The following is a 12,371-nucleotide window of genomic DNA, read 5'->3' as shown; positions in this document are numbered from 1 at the left end:
TAAAACTTTAAAAATAACTCCAAAATACCTAATTCAATGGTAATTTCAATTCATACTGTGGAATGATGTGTTCCCCATTGTTTTTTCCACTTCCTTCTTTGTCAGTGTCCTCTAAACAAACTTATCTCTGTTGTACTTTCATCTTAAACTATAGAAAATTGCAGCATTAGACCATAAATTCATAAAAGGTTGTACATTTTGTTATTAGGAAGGAGGAATAAAGTAAAAACCTTGTTACAAAGAAGAAAATAATTACCATCTTGTACCATTTTAAAACTAATTCTCCCATGAAAGTTCTGTGGTATAAAAAATAATAGCTAACATTTGTAAAGCCCCATCTGCTGTGCACCTTGCTAAGCACTTTACAATTATTATCTCATTGGATTTTCTCAACAACCTTAGGAGACAGTTGTTCTTATCTCCATTTTACAGTTGAGGAAACAGGCAAACAAGTGACTTGCCCAGCTTCACACAGCTATTATGTGTCTGAGGCTGGATTTAAATTCAGGTTTTCCTGAATTCCGGGCCCAACAGTGTTAACCACTGTGTTACTTAGCTATGCTTTAAAGTGAAGTTTCACATTATATAGAAATCACAGGGCCAATAAACAGAAGTTTTCTTTTTTTTTTTTTTTTACAGTAATAGGAAATATTAATTATTAATACATCATTAACAATACTAATTTAGTAGGATGAAATGCTGCTATTCTCCATTCCCCATTCTTTATTATTTATTTTTAGTTTTTTCTTTTTTTTAATGTTTATTTGTTTTTAGTTTTCAGCATTCATTTCCACAAGATTTTGAGTTTCAAATTTTCTCCCCATTGCTCCCCTCCCCCCACCCCAAAACACCATGCATTCTGATTAAGCCTTCCCCTAATCTACCCTCCCTTCTATCATACCCCTCCCTTCCTTTATCCCTATCCTCTCTCTTTTCTTGTAGGGCAAGATAGATTTCTTATCCCATTACTTGTATTTCTTATTTCTCAGTTGCATGCAAAAACAATTCTCAACATTCGTTCCTAAAACTTTGAATTCCAACTTCTCTCCTTTCCTCCCTCCTCACCTATCCCCACTGAGGAGGCAAGCAATTCCATATAGACTGGATCTGTTTTCCAGGTCAGTTGTTTTTTCAATGAGATATTCCACATTGTCTTCTATTTTTTCATTCTTTTGGTTTCTCATAAAGTCATTAGCTTCCATCTGTTCCATTCTAATTTTTAAAGAACTGTTTTCTTCAGTGAGTTTTTGAACCTCCTCTTCCATTTCGCTAATTCTGCTTTTTAAAGCATTCTCCTCATTGGTTTTTGGACCTCTGAATTAGCCTATTTTTAAATGTGTTATTTTCTTCAGCATTTTTTTGGGTCTCCTTTAGCAAGTTGTTGACTTGCTTTTCATGATTTTCTTGCATCACTCTCATTTCCCTTCCCAATTTTTCCTCCACCTCTCTTAACTTGATTTTCAAAATCCTTTTTGAACTCTTTCATGACCTGAGACTGTTGCATATTTATTTTGGAGGTTTTAGATGCAGAAGCCTTGACTTTAGGTCTTCCTCAGTAGTGTACATTGTTCTTCCTCATTAGAAAGGATGGAAGAAAATACCTGTTCACCAAGAAAGTAGCCTTCTATAGTCTTATTTTTTTTCCCTTTTGGGGGTATTTTCTCAGCCAGTTACTTGACTTTTGAGTCCTTTGTCAAGAGGAAGCTGTACACCCAGCTGTTATGGTCCTTCTGCACCCCTCCCAGTGTAGCTGGGAAGATTAGGAAAGGCTTCATGAAGGTAGAACTTGAGCTGAATTTTGAAGAAATGAAAGTGAAGAGGGAGTTATTTTCAGAGATGAGGGCCAGCCAGTGCAAAGGAAGGTATACTCTGGAGACCTGAGTTCTCAGTTCTCAGTTCCTCCAAGGTGGCACAATGAAGGGCCCATGCTCTGGTCTGGGAGCAACCACAAGCACTCTTTTCTGCCCAGGACCTGTGAGTGGAATTCCTTCTCCAGAGCTTCCACCAGGCCAACCAGAGCTCCTCCTCACCCAGGATTGCCACTCAGGGCTGAGATGCAGATCAGCTGCATGATTCCCCCAGAGGCTTTAGGCTGAGGGCTCTTAAAATGGATGCTGTGCTGCAGCAACTGCTGCTGCCCTGGGGCTGCTGGGGCCAGATCGGGTTCTCTTCTCACCCAGGTGAAAGAGCTTTCTCATTGACCTTTGAAGCTGCCTTTGGCATTTGTGGGTTGAGAGATTTGGGAAGCACAGCTGCTGCCAGAGATTCTGCGTGCCCTGCAGCCTGCTCCAGTCCTGTCCCTGCCATGGCAGTGAGGCTAAGACTAGGCTGTGTTCTGCTCTGTACCCAGTGTGATAGACCTTTCCTGTTGGCCTTCCAGGTTGCCTTGGGCTGGAAATTGCTTTTACTCTGTTGTTTTGTGACTTCTGCTGCTCTAGAATTTGTTTAGAGTCTTTTTTTACAGCTATTTCATAGGTTATGGGAGGAGGTTCTCTACAGGTCATCTTTCTACTTCATCTTGGCTCCACCTCAAACAGAAGTTTTCTTGCTCATCCTTTGCAATGGTATATGCTTTCACTATTGTTACATTTGGCACCTGTGCATCTTCTCTATACAATTCTACATTGGGAAGGGAGTATTCCAAAGGGGAAGAAATTTCAGGTGTTCAATCAGTAAGTATTATGTGCCTACTATGTGTCAGGTGCCATGATAGGCTCTGAAGATATGAAGACAAAAATTAAACAGTTTCTAACTTAAAAGAGCTTACATTCTGTTGGGGTAGAAATTGAAGATAATTTGTGGTGTAGAAGGACCATAACAGCTAGGGAGATTAGGAAAGGCCTCATGAAGGTAGCACTTGAGCTGAATTTTGAAGAGGTGAAAGTGAAGAGGGAGTTAATTTCAGACATGAGGGCCTGCCAGTGCAAAGGCAAGGAGACAGGAGATAGTGTCCTGCGGAATAGCAAGATGCTCACTTTGGCTAGACTGTGGATTGCAAGAAGGGGAATAATGTAGAATAAAGTTGGAAAGTTTGGTTGGGGTCAGATTGTAAAGAATTTTGAATGCTAAACAAATTTGTAATTTTTCTGAGAATGGGCAGCAGTGGTGTTTACTGATGAGGAGAATGAACAGGTTTACAATTTAAGAAAACCCCTTAGGCAACTGTGTAGAAAGGATAGATTAAGAGGGAAGATGAGAAGCAGGGAGATCAGTTGGGATGCTATTGGAGTATAGTAGACATGAAAGGGGATGAGTGTGTGTGTATGAGGTAATAGGAATTTTTTTTTTTAAAGATAAAAAGTTCCCAGGATCTTGGCCCATAAACAGCCCCACTAAACTTGCCCATCATTGTATAACCATAGATAACATTAACATTTGAGTTTAACCTGCAAACACCGAACTGCACATGCTCTATGCTGTCAAAGTTAATGTAAAGTTAAGAGCTTATCGTTGGCATGTTGCCTCCTTTGTGTGCTTCTCTCTAAATCAAGCGAGCACTGGGCAGTGAATGAAGAATGGGAATGCTGGAGGGAGGATGTTCGGATGCTCCTACACCACCTCAACCCTTGAGAATAAAGTGATTAGGTGGATGCTGTAGGGGCAGACGCACCCACCACTTGTTTCATTGGCTGCTGGAAGAATAAAGTAATATGTAACCCCATATCTGGGGATCCACTATCCCTTAAGTCTGTCTGAATCCAGTGAATCTGCCATGGAGCTGAGCTCCTGCATGAGAGAAAGCCTACACTAGGATGGTGGCTGTAGATGTTCAGTGAAGGAAACAAGTAAAATGTAGAGGTAGAAACAGCAAGGTGTCTGGCATTTAAATGGAAATAACGGGGTGAGGGAGACCGAAGGTTTGAAGATAAAGTACAGATTATAAATGTTCATGACTGATGGTGGTGCACTTTAACAGAAATAAGAAAATTCAGAAGAGTGATGGGTTTAGAGAGTTAGGTTTTGGCTGGTGAAGTCACTGAGTGTAAAGATAAACAGGCTCAGGACAGAGCTTTATGGTATATCCATAATACAGAGCATGAAATGCACAATAAACCAACAAAGGAGACTTAAAAAGGAACATTCATTAAAAGAATAAAAAGAGATCTATGTTGGGAAAAATCCATAGAAGAAAGACTTCAGGAGAGGGTAGTTGTTGATGTCAGATGCTAGAGAAGTCATAAAATATGAGAACTGTGAAAAGGTAATTTAAATTTTGCAATTGAGAAGTTACTCGTAACCTTGTAGAGCAGTTTTTAGTCGAGTCATGAGGAAGCTAGATTACAAAGAGGAATTTTGAGAACTGGGTGGTTCATGTGGTTTCTGTTAGTTTTGTTGTTGATATATGATCAATAATGCTAACAGTTTTCCTAATATTGAACCAGCCCTACATTCTTGGTATAAATCCTACCTGATCATAATATATTATTCTCATGATAAGTTGCTGTATTCTTTTTGCTAAAATCTTATTTAAGATTTTTGGGCGGAGCCAAGATGGCAGAGTAGAAAGACGCACATACACATAGCTCCAAACCCACAACCCATAGAACATCTACAAAGAAGTAACTCACGGCGAATTCTGCACCCAGAGGCCACATAATATTGGAGCGAGGGAGATTTCTGTTCCGGAGAGACCTGCAAACCTCTCGCAAAAGGTCCTTCGCACTGCGGACTGGGCGCCAGGACTGGGAGTTGAGTACAGCCCTGCCGCGGCCGCGGCACCGAGAGGAAAAGATCCGAGCGGGCTTCAGGGACGGGATCTCCAGCGGCCACGCGGGTCCCTCCACCCACAGGTGACAGGGGTCGGTGAGAGGGTCTCTTTGGCAGGTCGAGAGGGGAGTGGGGTACCGCCATAACTCAGGCCCCCTCGGGAGGCAACAGCAGAGGCGGGAGCAGACTGGGGCTCCCCAAGCAGGCAGGAGCCTGGATCTATTGTTGAAGGTCTCTGCATAACCCCGCTGAGGGAACTGAGCCTGTGAAGCAGCCCTGCCCCGACCTGAGCACTGAGGCTGGGAAGCAGCATTTGATTCTCAGACCCCAAGCGTGGGCTGGGAGGATCCGGAGGCAAGGTGGATGTGAGGAGAATATTCAGAGCTCAAGTCACTGGCTGGGAAAATGCCCAGAAAAGGGAAAAAAATCAAGACTTTTGAGGGCTACTTTCTTGGTGAGCAGGTTTCTCCTCCCCTCCCTTCTGATGAGGAAGAGCGGTGCTCACCATCAGGGGAAGACACGCAAGTCAGTGCTTCTACATCCCAGCCCACTCAATGGGATCGGTTCTGGGAAAAGGTCTTAAAGAGCCCAAACAATTTTCAAATCATGATAGAGAGGTGGAGGAAAAACTGGGAAGAGCAATAAAAGACTTGCAAGCAAAGTATGAACAACAAATCAGCACCCTGCTAAAGGAGACTCAAAAAAATGCAGAAGAAAATAACACCCTGAAAAATAGGCTAACTCAATTGGCAAAGGAGGTTCAAGAAGCCAAGGAGGAGAAGAATGCTTTCAAAAGCAGAATTAGCGTAATGGAAAAGGAGATTCAAAAGCTCACTGAAGAAAATAGTTCTTTCAAAATTAGAATGGAACAGATGGAGGCTAATGACTTTATGAGAAACCAAGAAATCACAAAACAAAACCAAAAGAATGAAAAAATGGAAGATAATGTGAAACATCTCATCGGAAAAACAACTGACCTGGAGAATAGATCCAGGAGAGACAATTTAAAAATTATGGGCCTACCTGAAAGCCAGGATCAAAAAAAGAGCCTAGACATCATCTTTCATGAAATTATCAAGGAAAACTGCCCTGAGATTCTAGAACCAGAGGGCAAAATAAGTATTCAAGGAATCCACAGATCACCGCCTGAAAGAGATCCAAAAAGAGAAACTCCTAGGAACATTGTGGCCAAATTCCAGAGTTCCCAGATCAAGGAGAAAATATTGCAAGCAGCTAGAAAGAAACAATTCAAGTATTGTGGAAATACAATCAGGATAACACAAGATCTAGCAGCTTCCACATTAAGGGATCGAAGGGCATGGAATCGGATATTCCAGAAGTGAAAGGATGTAGGACTAAAACCAAGAATCACCTACCCAGCAAAACTGAATATAATTCTTCAGGGGAAAAATTGGTCTTTCAATGAAATAGAGGACTTTCAAGCATTCTTGATGAAAAGACCAGAGCTGAAAAGAAAATTTGACTTTCAAACACAAGAATGAAGAGAAGCATGAAAAAGTAAATAGCAAAGAGAAGTCATAAGGGACTTTACAAAAGTTGAACTGTTTACATTCCTACATGGAAAGACAATATTTGTAACTCTTGAAACTATTCAGCATCTGGGTACAGGGTGGGATAACACACACACACATGCACACGCACACGCACACACACAGAGACAGAGTGCACAGAGTGAACTGAAGAGGAGGGGATCATATCTTAAAAAAAAAAATTAAATCAAGCAGTGAGAGAGAAATATATTGGGAGGAGAAAGGGAGAAATGGAATGGGACAAATTATCACTCATAAAAGAGGCAAGCAAAAGACTTTTTAGTGAAGGGAAAAAGAGGGGAGGTGAGAGAAAAACATGAAGTTTATTCTCATCACATTCCACTAAAGGAAGGAATAAAATGCACACTCCTTTTGGTATGAAAACCTATCTGACAATACAGGAAAGAAGGGGATAAGCAGGGTGGGGGGAATGATGGAAGGGAGGGTGTTGGGGGACAGCTCTGGACCGGGGTCCCCCGTGAGGACCGTGAGATGCCTGAGGGTCCGAACCTGCTTACGTGGCAGGCTAGCTGGTCTAGCAAGCCACGAGGTACTGGGATGGCCCTGGTAACAGGCTGGCTCCACCCACGGGGAGGCACTTGGGAGGAGCTCGCCTGCCCATGGGAGGTACGGGGGAGGAGACAGGGGATAATAAAAGGGGATGACCATGAGAGCTGGAGAGAGAGAAAAACGGATTAAAGCTTGCTGACTGCAACTCCTTTTGGGTGCTCTGCCTGTTTATTGCCCTCCCCCAACCGGGAGAGGGACCGGAGACGTCCGAAGACCGGGGATAGGTAAGTAGAAGGCTAAGGCCCGGGAGTCGCCCCGGGCAGGAGGGCATGGGGAGGAGGGAGCAATTTGAGGTCAACACTCATGGGGAGGGACAGGTTCAAAAGAGAGAACAGAAGTAATGGGGGACAGGATAGGATGGAGGGAAATATAATTAGTTCTTACATAACACTACTATTATGGAAGTCATTTGCAAAACTACACAGATCTGGCCTATACTGAATTGCTTGCCTTCCAAAGGGAAGGGGTGGGGAGGGAGGGAGGGCAGATTGGCAGACAGGGACAATTAGAACACTCGGTGTTTTGGGGTGGGGTGGGGACAAAAGGGGAGAAAATGTGGAACCCAAAATTTTGTGAAAATGAATGTTAAAAGTTAAATTAAAAAAAAAAGATTTTTGCATCTATATTCATTAGAGAAATTGGTCTATAATTTTCTTTCTCTGTTTTGGCTTTTCCTGGGTTAGGTATCAAAACCATATTTGTATTATAAAAACAATTTGGGAGGACTCCTTCCCCAATTTTCCCAAACAGTCAATATAGTACTGGAATTAACTGTTCTTTAAATGTTTGATAGAATTCACTTGTAAATCCATTTTTTTCCTAGGAAGATCATTGATGGCTTGTCCAATTTCTTTTTCTGAGATGGGGTTATTTAAGTATTCAACATCTTCTTCTGATAATCTGGGCAATTTATATTTTTTAAAATAATCATCCATCTCATTTAGATTGTCGAATTTATGGGCATAGAGCTGGGCAAAGTAATTTCTAATTATTGTTTTAATTTCCTCCTCATTGGAGGTGAGTTCACCCTGAAATTTTTGATACTGGTAATTTGGTTTTCTTTCTGTATTTTTTAATCAAATTGACCAAAGGTTTATCAATTTTATTGGGTTTTTTTCATAAAACCAACTCTTAGTTTTATTTATTCAATAGTTTTCTTAATTTAAATTTTATTAATCTCTTTTTTTGGTTTTCAGTATTTCTTATTTGGTATTTACTTGGGAATTTTCAATTTGTTCTTTTTCTAGCTTTTTCAGCTGCATGTCTAATTCATTGATCTCCTCCTTCTCTATTTTATTCATGTAGGCATTCAAAGATATAAAACTTCCCCTAAGAACTGCTTTTGCAGTGTCCCTTAAGATTTGGTAGGTTGTATCATTATTGTCATTCTCTTGAATGAAGTTGTTGATTGTTTCTGTGACTTGTGGTTTAACCCACTCATTCTTTAGGATTATTTAATTTCCAATTAATTTTTGGTCTATCTTTCCATGGTCTTTTACTACTTATAATTTTTATTGCATTATGATCTGAGAAGGATGCATTGACTATCTCTGCCTTTCTGTACTGGATTGTGAGGTTTTTATGCCCCAGTACATGATCGGTTTTTGTATATGTGCCATGTACTGCTGAGAAAAAGGTATATTCCTTTCTATCCCCATTCAGTTTTCTCCAGAGAGCTATTATATCTCCCTTATCTAGAGTTTTATTCATCTACATTAACTTCTTTCTTGTTTATTTTGAGGTAAGATTTATCAAGTTCAAAGAAGGGGAGGTTAAGATCCCCCATTAGTATAGTTTTGCTGTCTCTTTCTTCCTATGACTTCCTTAATTTCTCCTCTAAGAATCTGGATGCTATACCACTTGGAGCATATACGTTTAGTAATGATATTGCTTTACTGTCTATGGTGCCTTTTAGGAGGATATAGTTTCCTTCCTTATTTCTTTTGATTAGATCTATTTCTGCTTTTGTTTTGTCTGAGATTAGGATTGCTACCCCTGCTTTTTTTACATCAGATGAAGTACAATATATTCTGCTCCAACTTTTTACCTTTACCCTGTGTGTATCCCCCCATTTCAAATGTGTTTCTTGTAAACAACATATTGTTGGATTACGGTTTTTAATCCATTCTGCTATCCAGCTCTGTTTTATGGAAGAGTTCATCCCATTCATGATTACTATCTGTATCTTTCCCTCCATCCTCTTTCCCACTGCTTGTGCTTTCAGTTCTCTCTTCCCCTCCACAAGAGTTTTAATTTTTGACCAACCCCTTCCCAGTCTTCTCTTCCTTCTTTCAGCCCCCCCTTCCTTTTACCCTTACTACTTCTTCCCTCCCTTTTAGCCTCCCCTCCCCTTTCTTTCCTCCTTCCCCTTCTACTGCCTGTAGAGCTAGTTAGATTTATATACTTATTTGTTGTTCCCTCCTTGAACCAAATCAGATGAGAGTACCTCTCAAACAATGCTCATCTCCCTCCCCTTTCCCTCTACTGTAATATAATTTTGTGCCTCTTCCTGTGATGTAATTTACTATTTTCTTCCTCCTCCTTTTCACATCTCCTGTTACAATCCCTTTGCACCCTTTAATCACATTTTTATCATCACATCATTTACTTTGTACCCACTCCCTCTATGTATATCCCTTTTATATTTCATAATAAATATACAATTCTCAAGATTAACCAGTATCGTCTTCCCTTATAGGAATGTAAACAGTTTGCCCATATTGAGTAACAAGTTTTTGTTTTCCCCTGTTTACCTTTTTATGCCTCTCTTGAAACCTGCGTTTAAAGATCAAATTTTCTATTGAGTTCTGGCCTTTTCATCAGGAAGGTCTAGAAATCCCTTATTTCATTGAATGTCCATCTTCTTGCCTGAAATACTATGCTCAATTTTGCTGTGTAACTGATCCTTGGTTGTAGTCCCAGTTCCTTTGCCTTACAGAATATCATATTGCAGCTCCTTCCATCTTTTAATGAAGCTGCAAGGTCCTGTGTGATCCTGACTGTAGCTCCTCAATATTTGAATGGTTTCTTTCTGGCTGCCTGTAGTATTTTCTTCTTTCCAATTAGATATTTTACATTTTCTTTTATCTTTTCATTCTTTAGATTTTGTGTGACCGATTCTTGCTATCTCATAAGAGTCATTAGATTCTACTTGCCCAATTCTAATTTTTATCAAATTGTTTTCTTCAGTTGACCTTTGCATCTCCTTTTCCATCTCTCCAATTATTCCTTTTAAGTAATTATTTTTCCAGTTAGTTTTTGTACTTCTTTTTCCATTTGTCCAATTTTCCTTTCTAAGGAGCTGTTCTCCTCAGTGAATTCTTTTTTCATACTTATAAAATCATTGGCCAGTTTTTCTTCTTTTGCTCTAATTTGGCTTTTAAAATACTTCTTTAGCTTTTCCAAGAGTGCTCTTTGTGCTTGCAACCAGTTCCTAGTCCCTTCTGAAGTTTCAGGTGGGAGTAGTCTCAATGCTGACCTCGTTGGTATCTGTGTTTTGGTCCTTGTTCCCATACGAAGATTCTATGGTCTTTTCTTTCCTGCTTTGCTTCTTACTCATGATGATGAGGCTTTGTGTGTTGTGGCCTCTCATTCTTTCAGCTAGAAGCTAAACAACCTGGTACTGAGCTGCCTGGTGTGAGAAAGCAGAGGCCAGGTGAAGTTTGTTCCAACATCCATGAAAGCAGCTGAAGCAGGTGCTTGTGGAGCATTTAGAGCTGCGTCAGACCTAGAGAGACACCACGGTCATTCATTGCATCCTGGATCATCACCAGTCATCCTGACTTTTGTCCTGTCACTGGATTTTGATGATTCTGGAAGAAAGGGTGAGGTGTAGCTGACTCACTTAAATCCAATTCATGCTCAAGTCAAGACATCACCCTGTAATTTAACTGGTCTCTTCTAAATGAAGGACAAACAACAGTAACAAAACCCTACTTTCTACAGGAAGTTTTCCCAAAACCTCTTAATTCCAGTGCTTTCCATCTTTGAATTATTTCCTCTTTATCCTTTAAAGGGCTTGCTTTATATATATTTGCTTGCATGTTTTCTCCCCCATTAGACTAAGCTTCTTGAGTACAAGGACTTTCTTTTGCCTCTTTTTGTATCCCCACGCCTTAGCACAGTGTCTGACATGTGGTTGGTATTTAACAAATGTTCATTGATTGATTAGTAAGGGGAAAAGAAAGAAGTGCTTGTTCAGAACCTTACCATGTGCAAAGGTTGTGGAGATGGGAGAATCACACATTGCACGTTTTTGGACTTTTTCAATGTATTGATCAGTTAGCTTTTTTCCCCTTCTCTAAAAAATACTATTTTTAATACTAAGAGCTTTCAGATATGAGTCATATGGGATGGCTCTCTGGGAGAGGAAGGAGGAGAGTGATACATGTGTTAACTATGGTGATGTAAGAAATACAAAATATCAACAAAAACTTATTAAGAGAAGATAAAAAATTCTCCGGAGGGTATTGAGGGAGTTAAAATAAGAAAAAGACCTACTCCTTAGTGGATCGGTTCTAGTCTGAGGATTTGAAGAAGGCAAAGAGGAGAGGCAGAAGGAAGACACACATAGAGAAAGAAGGGGGGGGGGCGGGATTAAACTTGAGAAGAGGCATTTACAAATATAAAGGCAGGAGTGGGCACTGGAGGAATGTCTTATCTGAACTGAACAAAAGAGTGTTAAAACACATGTACAGAAAATGAACTTGATGTAAAAAGACATCAAATAACTGCAAACAAGGGAGGCAGGGGATTAAAAGGAAGTATAATAATGGGGTGGGGGGGCAATAGCTAAAGGCCAGAAAAGGGAATAGAAGAAAAGAAAAACAAAGAATTAGAACCTAAAGGGAGTACCTTACCTTACCTTTTATGCAATTAATGAATTAATGTGATGGAATATTATTGGACCATAGGAAATGAGGAAAGAGAATCCTGGGAGGCAGAGAGAGATGCAGAGCTCTGGAAGCAGAACTAGAAGAACAATTTATACAAGTTCGGTAAATTATAAAGAAAAGAAAACTTCGGACAACTCAAGCACCCTGGTCAAAGACCAACCCTGTCCGTTGGCAAAGGGCTGGACACGAAGACGGACACACTTTTGAACCCGGACACTTCTGCTCGATTATCCTTACTGGCTACAAGGGCTTTATTTTTTTCTTCCCTCTTTCTCTTGATTTTTAATTGGGGGATGGGAAAAACTGGTTAGCAACCAGACGCCCTCCAAGTAGACCGTTGTTAAAAGGACAGTATTTACCTGGCTTACACCACGTAACAAACACCTCTGTACCTGGACAACCCTGGAAAACAGGTGCTGTTGAGAGGGAGAGAATGGGGAGACCAGAGGCCTGCGTGCGGGGAATGCCCTGGGGGGGTCTGAGGTCAAGGATTTCTGTAATGGCCTCCTTTTCTTCCTCCGGCAGCGTGGTTTTTTCTGAGTTGACTCCTCCGTCCTTGGCACAGTTCATCCCAAGCCAAAACCAAGCCCGAGTCACAAGGGGGGGCAGAGAGGGGGCGAGGAGAGCCCCTCCCCCAAGGCCAGGCGCC

This window comes from Notamacropus eugenii, chromosome 4 (genome assembly GCF_028372415.1).
Source record: "Notamacropus eugenii isolate mMacEug1 chromosome 4, mMacEug1.pri_v2, whole genome shotgun sequence".
Taxonomy (NCBI): Eukaryota; Metazoa; Chordata; class Mammalia; order Diprotodontia; family Macropodidae; genus Notamacropus; species Notamacropus eugenii.
The sequence above is the reverse complement of the archived record's forward strand: the minus strand, read 5'-3'. Positions refer to the sequence as shown.